We start from the raw sequence: 15,056 nt of genomic DNA on the forward strand, positions 1-15,056 counted from the left end.
GCTCCGCGACCTCTCCTGCCAGGAGGTGAGGGGCCTCAAAGCCGCCAAACAAGGGAGAGATTCGTGAATACAGATGAAAATTTTAACGAAATTAGTCCTTGCAATCAATTGCCCAGCCAAGCAATTGGATAATAATGAAATAACCTCCAATGATGTATATATATGAATCTTGTTCAATTTAGTTGCACTAGAAAAATAATGGAAGCAATATAAATTTAGATAATTTAAGTGTCTAATCAATGAATATGAAAAATACATTGGGGAAGGTAGTAGCCATTCAAAACTATAATGTAAGGTAAATAACTCACGTGTAACAATGTTCGTGATCCATTTTGGAATCAAAATATACTTGAAGATACAGGGCGCCTGGGTGGCTCAGTGGGTTGAGTGTTCGACTTTTGATTTCAGCTCAGGTCAGGATCCCAGGGTCGTGGGATCTGCACTGAGTGTGAAGCCTGCTTGAGATTCTCTCTCTCTCCCTCTACCCCTCTGCCCCTCTCCCCTGTGCACGTACATTCTCTCTCTGATAGATACATGGATAGATGGATTCCAAGATAGAAGATAGGGTCCTTTTTTTATATGCCTATGTGTTGTGAAGAATATAAACAAATATGTGGGTTTTTTTTTAAAATGTTTATTTACTTTTGAGACAGAGCAAGATAGTGCAGGGGAGGGGCAGAGAGAGCGAGAAGGACAGAGGATCTGAAGCAGGCTCTGTGCTGACAGCAGAGAGCCCGATGTAGGGCTTGAACTCACAAACCAGGAGACCATCACCTGGGCCAAAGTCAGCTGCTTAACCAACTGAGCCACCCAGGTGCCCCTGTGTTTTTTTAAATAAACAAAGACGAACCCACAAACAGTATAGAACAGTGTAGACATTCTGGACATGGTTCATTCACAGGAGTCTAAGAATGGAATTAACATCTGAATATTAATTTAAGGGACACTACCCTGAAATGCTGGCAAAGCATGTCAGCTTTACCATTCTACAATTCCTGTAAACGTTCAATTTACAATTTAACAAATCTGTATTATTTTAAAATTTGGGCTTACTATGAGATTATTAGTACTTGATTACCATTACCTCAAATCTGCACGATTAAAAGACCTATAGGAATATGACAGTACTCTACTATGTGTCCTCTATATATGTATATAAAGTCATAGGGAAGGTCAGGATGTCTGCACAATTAATTGATAACAGTGATGTCTCTGGAGGAGTGGACCTAAGATCCACTATATATGACTTCAGATTTCTCTACATTTTTCTCCCCCCACAAGGAAAAGATAATTACTTATCTGTGGGATTGTAAGGCACGAGGCAGCACTGCACAGTAGCCCTGCCCAAAAAGGGGGTTGGCTCACATTTGCAAAGATGACGTCAAGCAGGGACAGCCTGGTCCTAGCTGTGGATAACTTTGATCGAGATCCTTCAAATGCCCAGACTTCAGTGCTTCCACCCATAAAGAGCAATGGGATGGGTCATGCAGTGAGTTTCCAGCTATGAGATTTCACAAGCCAATGATTTGACCATTCCAGCTGTGCATAAGTCCCCAAACTCTTGGAAATCTGGGATCTGCAATTTCCTAACACAATGAGGTAAAAGAAAGACACCACCTTGCTGTTTAGGAATAGAGTTGGCTATATGACATCGTGTTGGTGGGACTATGACTGCAGATAAAAACATGGTTGTGTGTATTTGCACGAATGTGTTCTAAGAGTGTGTCTGAGAAGCAGTTATGCAGAGGGATGGAGCTAGGTCTACAAAATCTCAGTGCCTGGGCCCAAACCGCGATTCTCCAGCCTACCAGACCTTGAGACCTTAGGGTGGCTCTCTGTGCCTCACTTTCCTCACCTGTAAAATGGGGATGATCATTCTTACCAGAGGCTTGTAAGGACCAAGGGAGTTGATTCAGCAGTGGCTGGCAGAGCTCTCACCCAATAAGCCAGTGATCAGGGTACATGCACAGGGTGCTGTTTCTAGGCATTGGTAGCTTTTAGGTGTTTCTAAGGAATCCATCTGAATGTATACTGTCATCTTGTGTGAGTGTAGTTACATGCACCGTGGTGGTGGGGGGGCACCCCAGTTTCTTTGAAATAAGGAAGGTTATAGACAAACCAAAGAGTAAGAAAATAATAACTTTATTATGTTATGTGTGTGTTCCTCCCAAATTCACATGTTGAAAACCCAATCCCAATGATGGCATTTGGAGGTGGGGCCTTTGAGAGGTAATTAGGTTGTGAGGGCGGAGCCCTCATGAATGGGATTGGTGCCCTTATAAGAAGAGATCAGAGGGGCGCCTGGGTGGCTCAGTGGGTTGAGCGGCCGACTTCGGCTCAGGTCATGAGCTCGCGGTCCGCGAGTTCGAGCCCCGCGTCGGGCTCTGTGCTGACCACTCAGAGCCTGGAGCCTGTTTCAGATTCTGTGTCTCCCTCTCTCTGACCCTCCCCCGTTCATGCTCTGTCTCAAAAATAAATAAACGTTAAAAAAAATTTAAAAGAAGAGATCAGAGAGCTAGTTGTGACAATAGCAGAAGTCAGTTTGCAACCCAAAAGAGGGCTCTCACCAGAATCCAAGCGTGCTGGCACATGTCAGGCTTCCAGCCTCCAGAACTGTGGGAAATAAACGTTTGATGTTTAAGCCATCCAGTCTACAGTAATTTGTTACAACAGCCTGAACTAACGCAGACCCCGTGATACTTCGCACTCTCTCCATCCAGGTTCTGCAGCAACCTGTCAGGCTATGTGTTCCAGATGGCACAGGTTCAAGAAGGCAGAGCCTCCTGACCGGTCTGCCTGGTGTCTGCTGTTCCCCGCTCCCCACACACATCACAGGTCTTATGAAGAACAGAAATGGACACCTGTCATGTGCCGCTATGCAGAATCTAGGGCCAGTCATTTGTCACTGAATCAAAGTCTAAGACATTGTACCAAGCTCTCCCCACCTGTAACTCAACACCAACCCTACCACGTAGCTATGCAGCCCTCTACATGTGGAAAAACTGAAATTTTTCGAGGTTAAGTCACCTGTAGAGGTCATAAAATCAGTACATGTTGGAGTTGAGATCTGAACCACAACCATTTTCTCAGACTTAGCTCTTAACCATAAGGCCAGATTAACACCACTCACAAAAGTATTTGTTCCCCCGTGCTGCCACCAAACCTTATGGGAGAGCCATCCAAGAGGCCATGAGGAAAGGCAGCCATCCAGAATGGACACGCCAACTGAGTCAGGCAAGGAAACAGCCCATCAGTGGTGACGTCTTCTTTCTTCCCTCCTCTTCCTCCTAAGCCATGAGAACAGAAACTGTTAGAGCCAGTTGCATTTGCATCCCTCGCCCTCTCTCATCTTCAAGGAGGAGAGGAAAATGCGGGCACTCCAGGAGGAAATCCACTGGGATCACTCCCAGGGACCCCTCTCTCCCTCCATCCTGATAAAGCTGTTTTTCCACATTCATGGAATAAGCTGGGTCTCGGCCCAAAGGTTCGGTAATTGTGAGGGGCCCTTCCCAGGGGAGTCCTGAGGACCCTATAAAGGGCAGAAATTCAGAACCAGAAGAAAAGCATCCACCCCACCCCACACACCCCCAGGGGCTGCATCGTGAGCACAAAGAGGAAGGAAACAGGAGGGCAGCCGGGTGAAGGCGGGAACAATGTCACTGACTTAGCCCATCCCAAGGGAGCATCATGAGACGCAGAAAGCGAGTTTCAGCCAATCGCGAGAGAGTAGGGAGCGTGGAAAGCCAGCTTTAGCCAATCCTGAGGGAGCAGCCCCCTGTGCCAGCCAATCCCCGAAGCACCAGTGGGGCGTAGCGGGTAAAAGCTTCAACCAATTAGAGAACGTCATTCGTCCCTCCAAGTCCCTATGAGAAAACCGTATTAGTCCGCGGGAAGTTTTCTTTGGGGTTGCAGAAATTTGGTTTATGGAGCTCGGCTTAGGAAATGTAAGTTCTCGGAGTTGGCCGCGCGCATTCGCGGTCCGTGGTGTCCAGGGGTCCGCGAGCCTCGGTCGCCTGGGCAGTGTCGCAGGTCGCGCTGGTGGAGGGACGCCGTCTGCGCAGGCGGGGCGCTCCGGGCCTCGGTCACGAGTCCAGAAGTGCCGGCTCCAAAGAAATGCCTCCGGAGAACAACTCTATTTGGACGGACGGAGGGAAGATGGCGGCGTAGGAGGACGCTGGGCTCACCGCGCGTCCTGCTGATCACTTAGATTCCACCTACACCTGCCTAAATAACCCAGAAAACCGCCAGAGGATTAGCAGAACGGAGTCGCCGGAGCCAAGCGCAGACGAGAGGCCCACGGAAGAGGGTAGGAAGGGCGGCGAGGCGGTGCGCGCTCCACGGACTGGCGGGAGGGAGCCGGGGCGGAGGGGCGGCTCGCCGGCCAAGCAGAGCCCCCGAGTCTGGCGGTCAAAAGCGGAGGGGCCTGACGGACTGTGTTCCGACAGCAAGCGCGACTTAGCGTCTGGGAGGTCATAAGTTAACAGCTCTGCTCGGAAAGCGGGAAGGCTGGAGGACAAAGGGAGGGAGAGCTGCTGAGCCCCCGGACGACAGAGCTCAGTTTGGTGGGGAACAAAGGCGCTCGCCAGCGCCATCTCCCCCGCCCATCCCCCAGCCAAAATCCCAAAGAGAACCAGTTCCTGCCAGGGAACTTCCTCGCTCCGCGCAAACACCCAACTCTGTGCTTCTGCGGAGCCAAACCGCCAGCAGTGGATCTGACTCCCTCCCGCTGCCACAGGGCCCCTCCTGAAGTGGATCACCTAAGGAGAAGCGAGCTAAGCCTGCCCCTCCTGCCCCCGTGCACCTTGCCTACCCACCCCAGCTAATACGCCAGATCCCCAGCACCACAAGCCTGGCAGTGTGCAAGTAGCCCAGACGGGCCACGCCACCCCACAGTGAATCCTGCCCCTAGGAGAGGGGAAGAGAAGGCACACACCAGTCTGACTGTGGCCCCAGCGGTGGGCTGGGGGCAGACATCAGGTCGGAGTGCGGCCCCGCCCACCAACTCCAGTTATACACCACAGCACAGGGGAAGTGCCCTGCAGGTCCTCACCACGCCAGGGACTATCCAAAATGACCAAGCGGAAGAATTCCCCTCAGAAGAATCTCCAGGAAATAACAACGGCTAATGAGCTGATCAAAAAGGATTTAAATAATATAACAGAAAGTGAATTTAGAATAATAGTCATAAAATTAATCGCCGGGCTTGAAAACAGTATACAGGACAGCAGAGAATCCCTTGCTACAGAGATCAAGGGACTAAGGAACAGTCACGAGGAGCTGAAAAACGCTTTAAATGAAATGCAAAACAAAATGGAAACCACCACAGCTCGGATTGAAGAGGCAGAGGAGAGAATAGGTGAACTAGAAGATAAAGTTATGGAAAAAGAGGAAGCTGAGAGAAAGACAGATAAAAAAATCCAGCAGTATGAGGGGAAAATTAGAGAACTAAGTGATACACTAAAAAGAAATAATATACGCATAATTGGTATCCCAGAGGAGGAAGAGAGAGGGAAAGGTGCTGAAGGGGTACTTGAAGAAATAATAGCTGAGAACTTCCCTGAACTGGGGAAGGAAAAAGGCATTGAAATCCAAGAGGCACAGAGAACTCCCTTCAGACGGAACTTGAATCGATCTTCTGCACGACATATCATAGTGAAACTGGCAAAATACAAGGATAAAGAGAAAATTCTGAAAGCAGCAAGGGGTAAACGTGCCCTCACATATAAAGGGAGACCTATAAGACTCGTGACTGATCTCTCTTTTGAAACTTGGCAGGCCAGAAAGAATTGGCACGAGATTTTCAGTGTGCTAGACAGAAAAAATATGCAGCCGAGAATCCTTTATCCAGCAAGTCTGTCATTTAGAATAGAAGGAGAGATAAAGGTCTTCCCAAACAAACAAAAACTGAAGGAATTCGTCACCACTAAACCAGCCCTACAAGAGATCCTAAGGGGGATCCTGTGAGACAAAGTACCAGAGACACCGCTACAAGCATGAAACCTACAGACATCACAATGACTCTAAACCCATATCTTTCTATAATAACACTGAATGTAAATGTGCCAACCGAAAGACATAGGGTATCAGAATGGATAAAAAAACAAGACCCATCTATTTGCTGTCTACAAGAGACTCATTTTAGACCTGAGGACACCTTTAGATTGAGAGTGAGGGGATGGAGAACTATTTATCATGCTACTGGAAGCCAAAAGAAAGCTGGAGTAGCCATACTTATATCAGACAAACTAGACTTTAAATTAAAGGCTGTAACAAGAGATGAAGAAGGTCATTATATAATAGTTACAGGGTCTATCCATCAGGAAGAGCTAACAATTATAAATGTCTATGTGCCGAATACCGGAGCCCCCAAATATATAAAACAACTACTCATAAACATAAGCAACCTTATTGATAAGAATGTGGTAATTGCAGGGGACTTTAACACCCCACTTACAGAAATGGATAGATCATCTAGACACACGATCAATAAAGTAACAAGGGCCCTGAATGATACACTGGATCAGATGGACTTGACAGATACATTTAGAACTCTGCATCCCAAAGCAACAGAATATACTTTCTTCTCGAGTGCACATGGAACATTCTCCAAGATAGATCATATACTGGGTCACAAAACAGCCCTCCATAAGTTTACCAGAATTGAAATTATACCATGCATACTTTCAGACCACAATGCTATGAAGCTTGAAATCAACCACAGAAAAAAGCCTGGAAAACCTCCAAAAGCATGGAGGTTAAGGAAATGTAAGTTCTCAATTATTAATGTGAAACAGTAATATCATCTCCACCAGAAGGACGCCTGGTTCTTTCTCATACACACACCTGGGAACTCTCCCAGGATTCTCCAAAAGATCTAAACCATCACAAAATAAGAATTTTAGAGAATTTAGAAAATTATCATGCAAGCATCAGTAGTCAACACCTGAAATTAGAATTGGTTTGGCCATCAAGTGGATTTTTTGACTACTTGCATTTTTTAAGGTAAACATTTCTTTTTTTAGAATTTTTTAAATATCCAGGAAAACTAACAAAATTTACTTTTAATTGCAAGGCATTTGATTCCTGTACTGTTTTCCTACCCCACGTAGGAGGTAACATTTCCTGCTTATAGGAAATAAATAGCTTTCTTGTAACTCTCTTCTGAGCCATTGTGTTTGTTACAACCGCAAGAAACGATGCTTCGCGAGAACTTACGACTAAAGGGTCAGCAGCTGTTTTAAGGGTTTCCACTTATCTGATTCTCAGCACAAAAGCCAGGAGGTAGCTCTGGTGTTGAGATAACAGAGGCACAGTTTTATTGGGGTAATAAGCGACGTAGAGTGAATTGAACATGTATGAAGTTTACAATTGGATAAGTTTTGGTGTGTGAATATACCCGTAACTCCATCACCACAATCAAGATAATTAACATATTGTGCCCCCCAAAGTTTTCGCATGCTCCTTTATAATCCCTGTCTCCCACTTCTCCCTGCCACCCCCCCCACCCCCACCCCGCAACTTCCAGGCAATTACTGATATGCTTTCTGTCACTGTAGACGAGTTTGCATGTTCTAGAATTTTAGACTTTTATATAAAGCGAATTTCGTTCCTTTTTGCATGGCTTCTTAGGCCAACATAACTATTTTGAGAACCATCACTGTTGTTGACTGCATCAATACTCTATTCCTTTTTATTGCCAAGGGGTCCATTGCATGAACAAACCATTATTTGTTTACCCATTCACCTATTACTGGACATTTAGGTAGGTTCACTCCTCTTAGGTAAATACCTAGGAGTTGAATAGCTGAGTCTAGGGTAGATATATATGTAACATTTTAAGAAACTTCCAAACTGGATGACTATTTTCCATTCCCACCATCAGTAAATGGGAGTTTCAGTAGTTTCCTGTGCTTGCCAACACTTGGTATGGTTTAGATATTTACAGTCATTTAAAATAGGTGTGTATTGTGTAGTAGTATCCTATCATGGCTTTAATTTGTATTTTCTTAAGATTGATGACTGAGTTTCTTTTCTTGTGCTCAATTCCCACTCATATATCTACTTTAGTGATGTGTCCAAATATTTTGCCCATTCAGAAACACAAACAAACAAACAAAACAAAAAAAAAAACAACGGGTTCTTTGTTTTCTTACTATTGAACTTTCAGAGTTTTTCATGTATTTCTGGATACAACCCCTTTATCAGGTATGTGATTTGTATTATTTTCTTTCAGTCTTTTCATTGTCTTTACAATGTCTTTTGAAATTCTTGATTTTAATAAAGTCTATTTATAGGGGTTTCTTTTCTTTTATGGTTCTTGGTGTATCTCAAAAAATTCTTTGCCTAATGAAACATTTCTAAAATTTCCCCTGTGTTTTCTCAAAAGCTTCATGGTTTTACATTTGGGTCTGTTATCTCCTTTGAGCTACTTCTGGTATGTTGAGAGAGGTGTGGATCAAAATACAGTTTTAGTCCAGTAGTCAAATAGGAATTTGGAAGAAGAAAATAGACTGATAGAAAGGCAATATTAGAAATTGCTGTCTTAGAATTTCCAGACTTAGGAAATATGTTCATACACCAATTCACAAAATAGGTTCTGAGCAGGATAAACTTAAAAGTTCCCACTTTCCCATTAAGTTGCTATCTTTTTTTTTTTTTTTTTTTTGTAGGAGTTCATCAAGTATTTTAGATGGTAGTCCCTCGTCAATTTTAGACATTTCAAATATTTCCCTCCTCTGATATCTATTTATTTATCTCTGGAGTCCTGCATAGTGCAAAATTTATAAATTTTGAAGTGATCAAATTCATCAATTATTTGCCTCATGGCTATGATATTGGAGCTTTGTTGAGTCCTTTCCTACCCTGAGGTCCCAAAGATTTCACCTAAATTTCCTTCTGCTAATATTGTGGTTTTACCTTTGTCTTTAGGTCTTCAATGCATCAGGTATCCACCTCTTTATCTGATGTGATCCAGTATTATCCAGTATTATCACCCAGCTTCTCTAACCTCATCTACCAAACAATTTGTGCTTTCTTGTCATTGGTAGGGTAAGTGAACCTCTCTTTACTCTTCTTCTTCCACAGAAATTTATCAAGGCCCTCAAAAAGCCCAACTGAAATTTTTATTGAAATTGCATTATTTATGGATTAATTTGGAGGAGAAAATCTTTGTAGTATTAAGTCATCCCCTCCCAAAGCATGATACAACCATGTATTTAAATTGCTGGTAGAGAAACACCGTTGATATTTGTAGGTTGATCTTATATGAACTTTTCTATAAGTTCTAGTCTGTGAGCAATGGATTCTGATGTTTTTCTAGGTATATGGTCATGTTATCTGAGAATTAGAACATTTTTAATTTATCCCATTGTAATTCTTACACCCCCTCTTTCCTTGCATGGAAACTGCAGTATTATGTTACATGGTAGGAGGATAGTGGGCACATATGTTTCTAATTTTAAAAGAAATCTGTCTAATGTTTTTTCCATTAAGTATAATGTTTGTATAGATTTTTGCTATATAACCCTTACAAGGTTAAGACAGCCCCCTTGTGATTCTAGTTGAACTTTAATGTTCTTTCTGTATCAATTGCAATATATAAATTTGATGAATACTGTACACAGTTTAATTATATATGACTGTAATACATAATATTTACTCATAGGGGTATATTATGTATAGTGATATATACAATTTAAACACAGTTATGTATGCACAGAATTTGATGACTAATAGATACAGCTTTAAAACATTCAAAAATATTGTTTTTGAGACATAAATATGCAGCATAACTCTAACGCATGGGAGCAGTGAACATCAAATTAATGACAGTCACTTCCACGGGGGGAAGAAAGAGAATGAAAGTAGACAGGAATACATAGATGAGCTCTACTGCACCTGTAACATTTATTTCTAACAAAATGAAAATTCTTGAAGCGATAAAGAAAAACACCAAGTCTGGATATGGATGAAAGATTCATGATTGTTCATTTTATAGTATAATCTCTGCGCGGGTTCTTTGAAAATTTTTAGTTAAGACAAGGGCATTCTGTTTTACCCTTCGGGTTGCCAAAGATCAAGAGGTTTGATTAACACATACTGTTGACGATTGTGTTGGGAAAAAGGGGCCCGTGTTGTTGACCAGAGGTCCAATGTTATAAGGACTTCTGCAAAACTCAAAATCAATGTACCCTTTGACAGAGAAATTCCATTCTAGGAATTTATCATACTAATCATACTAGCAGGCGTGTGCAAAGGGTATATATGCCTTCCTGCATTGGTTGTAGTAGCAAAAAAGAGGGAGCATCTAAAATGTCCATTCAGGGGGAGCTGAGTGAATAAATGTAACATTCATACAATGCAACTATGTGGCATTAAAATGAAGAGGTAGATCTCCTTGTACTGATTAGAAAGTGACTTCAGGATACAAGGTTAAGAGGGTAAAAGCATCCTGTTTGTTATTCCAGCATTTGTTTAAAAAGAAGGTAGGGATATATATTCATTTGAATATGTATATAGTTTCTCTGGGACACAAGAGATTAGTAACAGCAGGTGCCTTTCACGAAGGGAACAGCAAGTGGGTGTGACTCCTAGTAGGTGTGAGAAAAAGAATCAACCTTTCCCCCTCCCCCCCTCTAATCTAAAGCCTTGTGATATGTTTGAATTTGTATAATATGTATTAAGTTTTCAAACAGATAAAAGCATTTGTATCAACGGTATTTTAGTATCCTCTTCACCCTTTTGTTTTGCCTTTTCTCAGCAGCTGTTTCCAAAAAGGCAGTCTGTAGTTGCTTCTTTGGGGCTGAGGAGGTACCAGGCTTTGGAAGATAAGGGGGGCAGAGGGGCTCCCCAACTCAATAGCGAATCATCACTAGCTAAGGACCACTCCAGACCTGGTGTCTTTATGTCTAGATGTCGCCTTTCCCCCGCTTCGCTTTCCCCCAGGCACGTTTATTGCACGAATTCTTTTTACAGGCACTGTGCTAGTCAGAGGAAGAGAACAAAATAAGCTGTCCCCACCTTGTTGGATGGTACTGGCCCACGGGGGAGACCGTCATTAAACCAGGAACACAAGTCATCCTGTAATTTGTGCGAAGAACCTTGAAAGTGAGAACTGGGCGTTGCCTTAAGAGGGTGGAACAGGGAAATCTACATTAGGTAAGGGGAGCAGAAGACCTGTCTGACAAGCAGATGGTTATGCTGGAGCTTTGCCATTTTAGGACTCTTTCCGGTACAAGTGCAGAAATCCAATCCCAGAGAGCTTAAGCCAAAAACGGAAAACTGCTGTGTATAAGTAACTGAAGAGCCTTGGATGGGGCTCAGGGCAGAGAGCATCAGGAGTGACTGTGGAGACACAAAAATGTTTGGGAACTAGACAGAGGTGCTGGTTGTACAACACTGGAAATGTACTAAGTGCCACTGATCTGTACACTTCAAAATGGTTACTTTTATGTGACATACATTTCACCTCAATTAAAAAAAAAAAAAAGTGCCTGTGATTCTATGGCGAGGATCCCAGATCATTAGGAATGGCCTCTGTGGGTGACGTAGTTAGTAACATCCAGCGGGAGAAGGACAGATGTGTTCTGACCCCGTTCACCAAAGTTCCTTAATGCTCCGATGGCACTCTAAGTCAGATACGGGAATGATGCACCCGCAGTCTCCTGACATGACCCGCAAAAACCGTCCAGAACCATCTAGTTACCACCTTCTGTGTATGGAAGTCACGGTGTTTGCTGATCTTTGGTGGGTAGCTTCATCTGTGATCTGTGCCTGGCTGACACATTACAACCTTGGGACCAGGCGGTGACAACCCACAAATCTTGGTGTGTGCAAGTAGCTTCCTGTGGGGTTCCCTGTTGATGGCAGGGGTTACAGGGGTTAAGGATATGGTGAGTGGGCATGGGTACCCGTTCTCATTTCCTTCTAAGTGTGCCTGCTGGGGCTGGAACGCTGACTACTGCATTTCCCAGGCTTCCTTGCTTCTAGGGTTCTGGAATCAAATTAGGCCCTCCAGTTAGATGCACTTGGGTAAGATTTGGCAGACGGAGGAGAAGAGGGCACATCTTCCTGATGCTTTGCATATTGTGCCAGCAAAAGCACTGTGTGTCTCTTTTGTTTGTTTGGTTTTGTTTTTTGTTTTTTTGGGTTTTTTTTGTAGGCCGTCCAATGCCCAGCACCAGATCCATAAATGAGCGTAACACTTGGAAATAGAGGCACCTGGGTGGCTCTGTCGGTTAAGCTTCCAACTCTTGATTTCGGCTCGGGTCGTGATCTCAGTTTGTGGGATCCAGCCCCATGTTGGGCTACTGTGCTGACAGCTCAGAGTCTGCTTGGCATCCTCTCTCTCCTCTCTCTGCTCCTCCCCAGCTTATGCTCTCTCTGTCTCTCAAAATAAATAAACATTAAAAAAAAGTGGAAGTAAAGCAAATTCACATTTTTGTCACCTGTCCTTCATGTTGCCATCTCTACCTGGAAAGAACCTAAAGGGGACAGGACACGAGGATCAGCATCTTGGCACAGTGATTCAGGAAGGCATGGCTGCTGCTAGGACTGTTGTCACCTGACTAAGTGGGTGATACCTGGCCCAGACCTTCTAAGAATGGGCTGACCATTTGGAAAGGAAGTCCTTGAATGAACACCACGGCCGGGCCTGTGTGCATTGGCTATTGTAAAGGGCTAGGTTTGGGATGGGAGCTAGGGACAGATGGCAAGATGAGATGGAGATAAAGCCCAGAGTGCCGCGAGCCAGGATCCAAGAAAAGAGCTTCCCCAGGATTTGCACGAGAGAGACCAGACAATGGAGAATTAAGAAAAGCCTGGAAAGGCAGGATGCCTGCCAAGACGGGAGCCCATCCCTGTGTTCTCATTTGCATCCACCCTGGTAGTGAGTAGAAAAGAGCCACAGCTCACCTGGTCAAGGGGAGGGATCCTGGCCAAAGACGTCCTGGTGTATCAGTTACTGCAGGGGCACAGCGGATGTTACCCATCGTTTTTGGACTCTCCGGGAAGGAATCCTTTGTGTGGGTCTCAGTAGGAGGCAGTGCCTATGTCCCACTATAGATGCCAAGGGGGCCAGGGATTCTCAACCTCCTGGCAGCTGGTAAATGCCCCTGACCCAAGCTCAGCCAATCACATGCTTCCTCCCACCTGGAACTTTGAATCTTCAGGGAATAATGTGAATACAGAGGGTCTACTGAGAAATTACTCTGGCAGCTGCAGCTGCTGGTCATCCCAACTGGAAAGTTCCTGGGGCAGAACCTTGGCTATGTCTCCACTGCCGAGCCCACCTTGATCTTGCTCTTGGAGACCCCAGGTACTTGCTGCTTTTCTGCTCAGCCATTCTCAGCATGTGGCTGCCACCCTCAAAGTGACTTCACTGTCTCAAGATGACAGCTGAGCTCTACCCATCGCATCGGCATTTCAGGTACAAGAAAAGGAGAATCAAAGGGCAAAAAGGTACGCCTTCCAGCCGAGTCAGGCCCTTTTAAAGAACTTTCCTGGAAGCCCCACGTAATTATCTTTTCCTTACCTTTTAACTGGCCACTTCTGTATACAAAGGAGGCTGGGAAGTGTCATTGGGGCATGTTGGCTCGCCCAGCAGTGTAGAGGTTCTTTTAGAGCAAAGGAAGGAAAGAATGGATACAGAGTGGACAACGAGGGAGGATAAAGGGAATAAAGTTAAGGGGAAGTAATAAAAGTGTTATCGATCTGGGTGAGACAGCACAGCAAATTTGCATTCACCACACTCCTTGTTTTGGTCACCTAACGGTGAAAGATAAAATTTGTCAACAGGTAATGAAAAAGACAGAGCCAGGCTCAGAAAGCGGGGCAGACATCTCTTTGAACCAAAAAATTAGCAGAAACAGTGTGCGTGGTGAGAGAAAAGGCCTCATGGACTCACGGGTTTGGGAGTGAGCAGGAGGCATTGGAGGCTCAGCTCTGGGGGAAAGCCCTTATGAGAAAGGGACCCCAGGCAGGTTCACTGGGTGAAACAGAGCTGGGAACCAGGGCTGCCCACCTGCTGCTGGGGACTGTGGGTTACAGGGAGCTGAGGGCCTAGGGAGGTGGGCGAAGAGGACTGAGAGCCAGCTTCCTGACCGGGAGTCCAGCCCAGCTGCGTGTGCCTCCTTTCCTGGGTCTGCGGCATGCCTGGTATCATCATGGAGCAGTAGCTCAGGGCACTGTTGGCACATTTCTTGGTTACCATGGAGGTAACCAACAAATGGTAGACTCCTGGACAAGGAGAGAGAGAGAGAGAGAGACTGGAACTCAAACACTGGTCAAAGAAACCAACAAATAAAAACCCTCCTCCTCAAGGTGAGACTGCCTGCAAAGTAAGTTACCAAAATATGAAGAAATCTAATGCCAAGAAAAAGTAGACAAATTTATCAATCAAAGCATGACACAAATTAAGCTTATGGAACAATATGACAAGAACCTAAATATGTATGTCCGGGGTGGTCGGGTATAAATAAAGACATAACTTCAAAACTGAAAAACAAATTACAAAGCAAAAATTGCACGGAGCCTCACAGTGGCCTCTGCGGCTGCCAGTTATGGGAAGGTGTGGCATCAGCATTCAGCGTGTGTCTCCAGGTGGAAACAAGACCCTGGTTCCTCCCCGCCGCAAATCTTGCCTGAAGCGTTCACTTCATGGCCTGTGATGCTCCATGCTGGCTTTTCCAGCCCAGGACCCTTCTTCCCTTCTGGCCTGATTTTCATCCACAGCTGTGCCCTTCCATGTGCAACTTCTCAGGCATATTTCCGACTCTGCTGGTCTCCCCCATTTCACAGAGACCTACTTCCTGAAGCCGTCCATCCTCATGCTCAAATTGGACCGATGCATAGCTGTTGTCCCTGACAGCTCCTTCTCCTGGACTGGCTCCACTATTTCCTGCATCCCAAACCTTCCTCTTTCTTGGTTGACTCTTTCATTCTGTGACACGCCTCCTAAGAGTGGTCAGAAGATGGTCGATTTTCTGAATTCTCGCATATCTAAAAATATCATTTGTCCTCATCACTAGAATACCATGGCTGGATATAGAATTCTAAGC

The 15,056-nt window shown here is 44.7% G+C and overlaps 1 long non-coding RNA gene across 1 annotated transcript; it reads right to left on the reverse strand.

The window, feature by feature from the left end:
• Positions 1-2,434: 2,434 nt before the first annotated feature.
• On the reverse strand, positions 2,435-3,694 carry LOC123589403. The gene is made up of 3 exons (XR_006708308.1): positions 3,586-3,694; positions 3,164-3,287; positions 2,435-2,613 (listed from the first exon to the last, which is right to left on the reverse strand). It is a non-coding gene; the product is annotated as an uncharacterized LOC123589403 (long non-coding RNA).
• Positions 3,695-15,056: the final 11,362 nt, after the last annotated feature.

Source organism: Leopardus geoffroyi, chromosome E3 (assembly GCF_018350155.1).
Source record: "Leopardus geoffroyi isolate Oge1 chromosome E3, O.geoffroyi_Oge1_pat1.0, whole genome shotgun sequence".
NCBI classification, from domain to species: Eukaryota; Metazoa; Chordata; class Mammalia; order Carnivora; family Felidae; genus Leopardus; species Leopardus geoffroyi.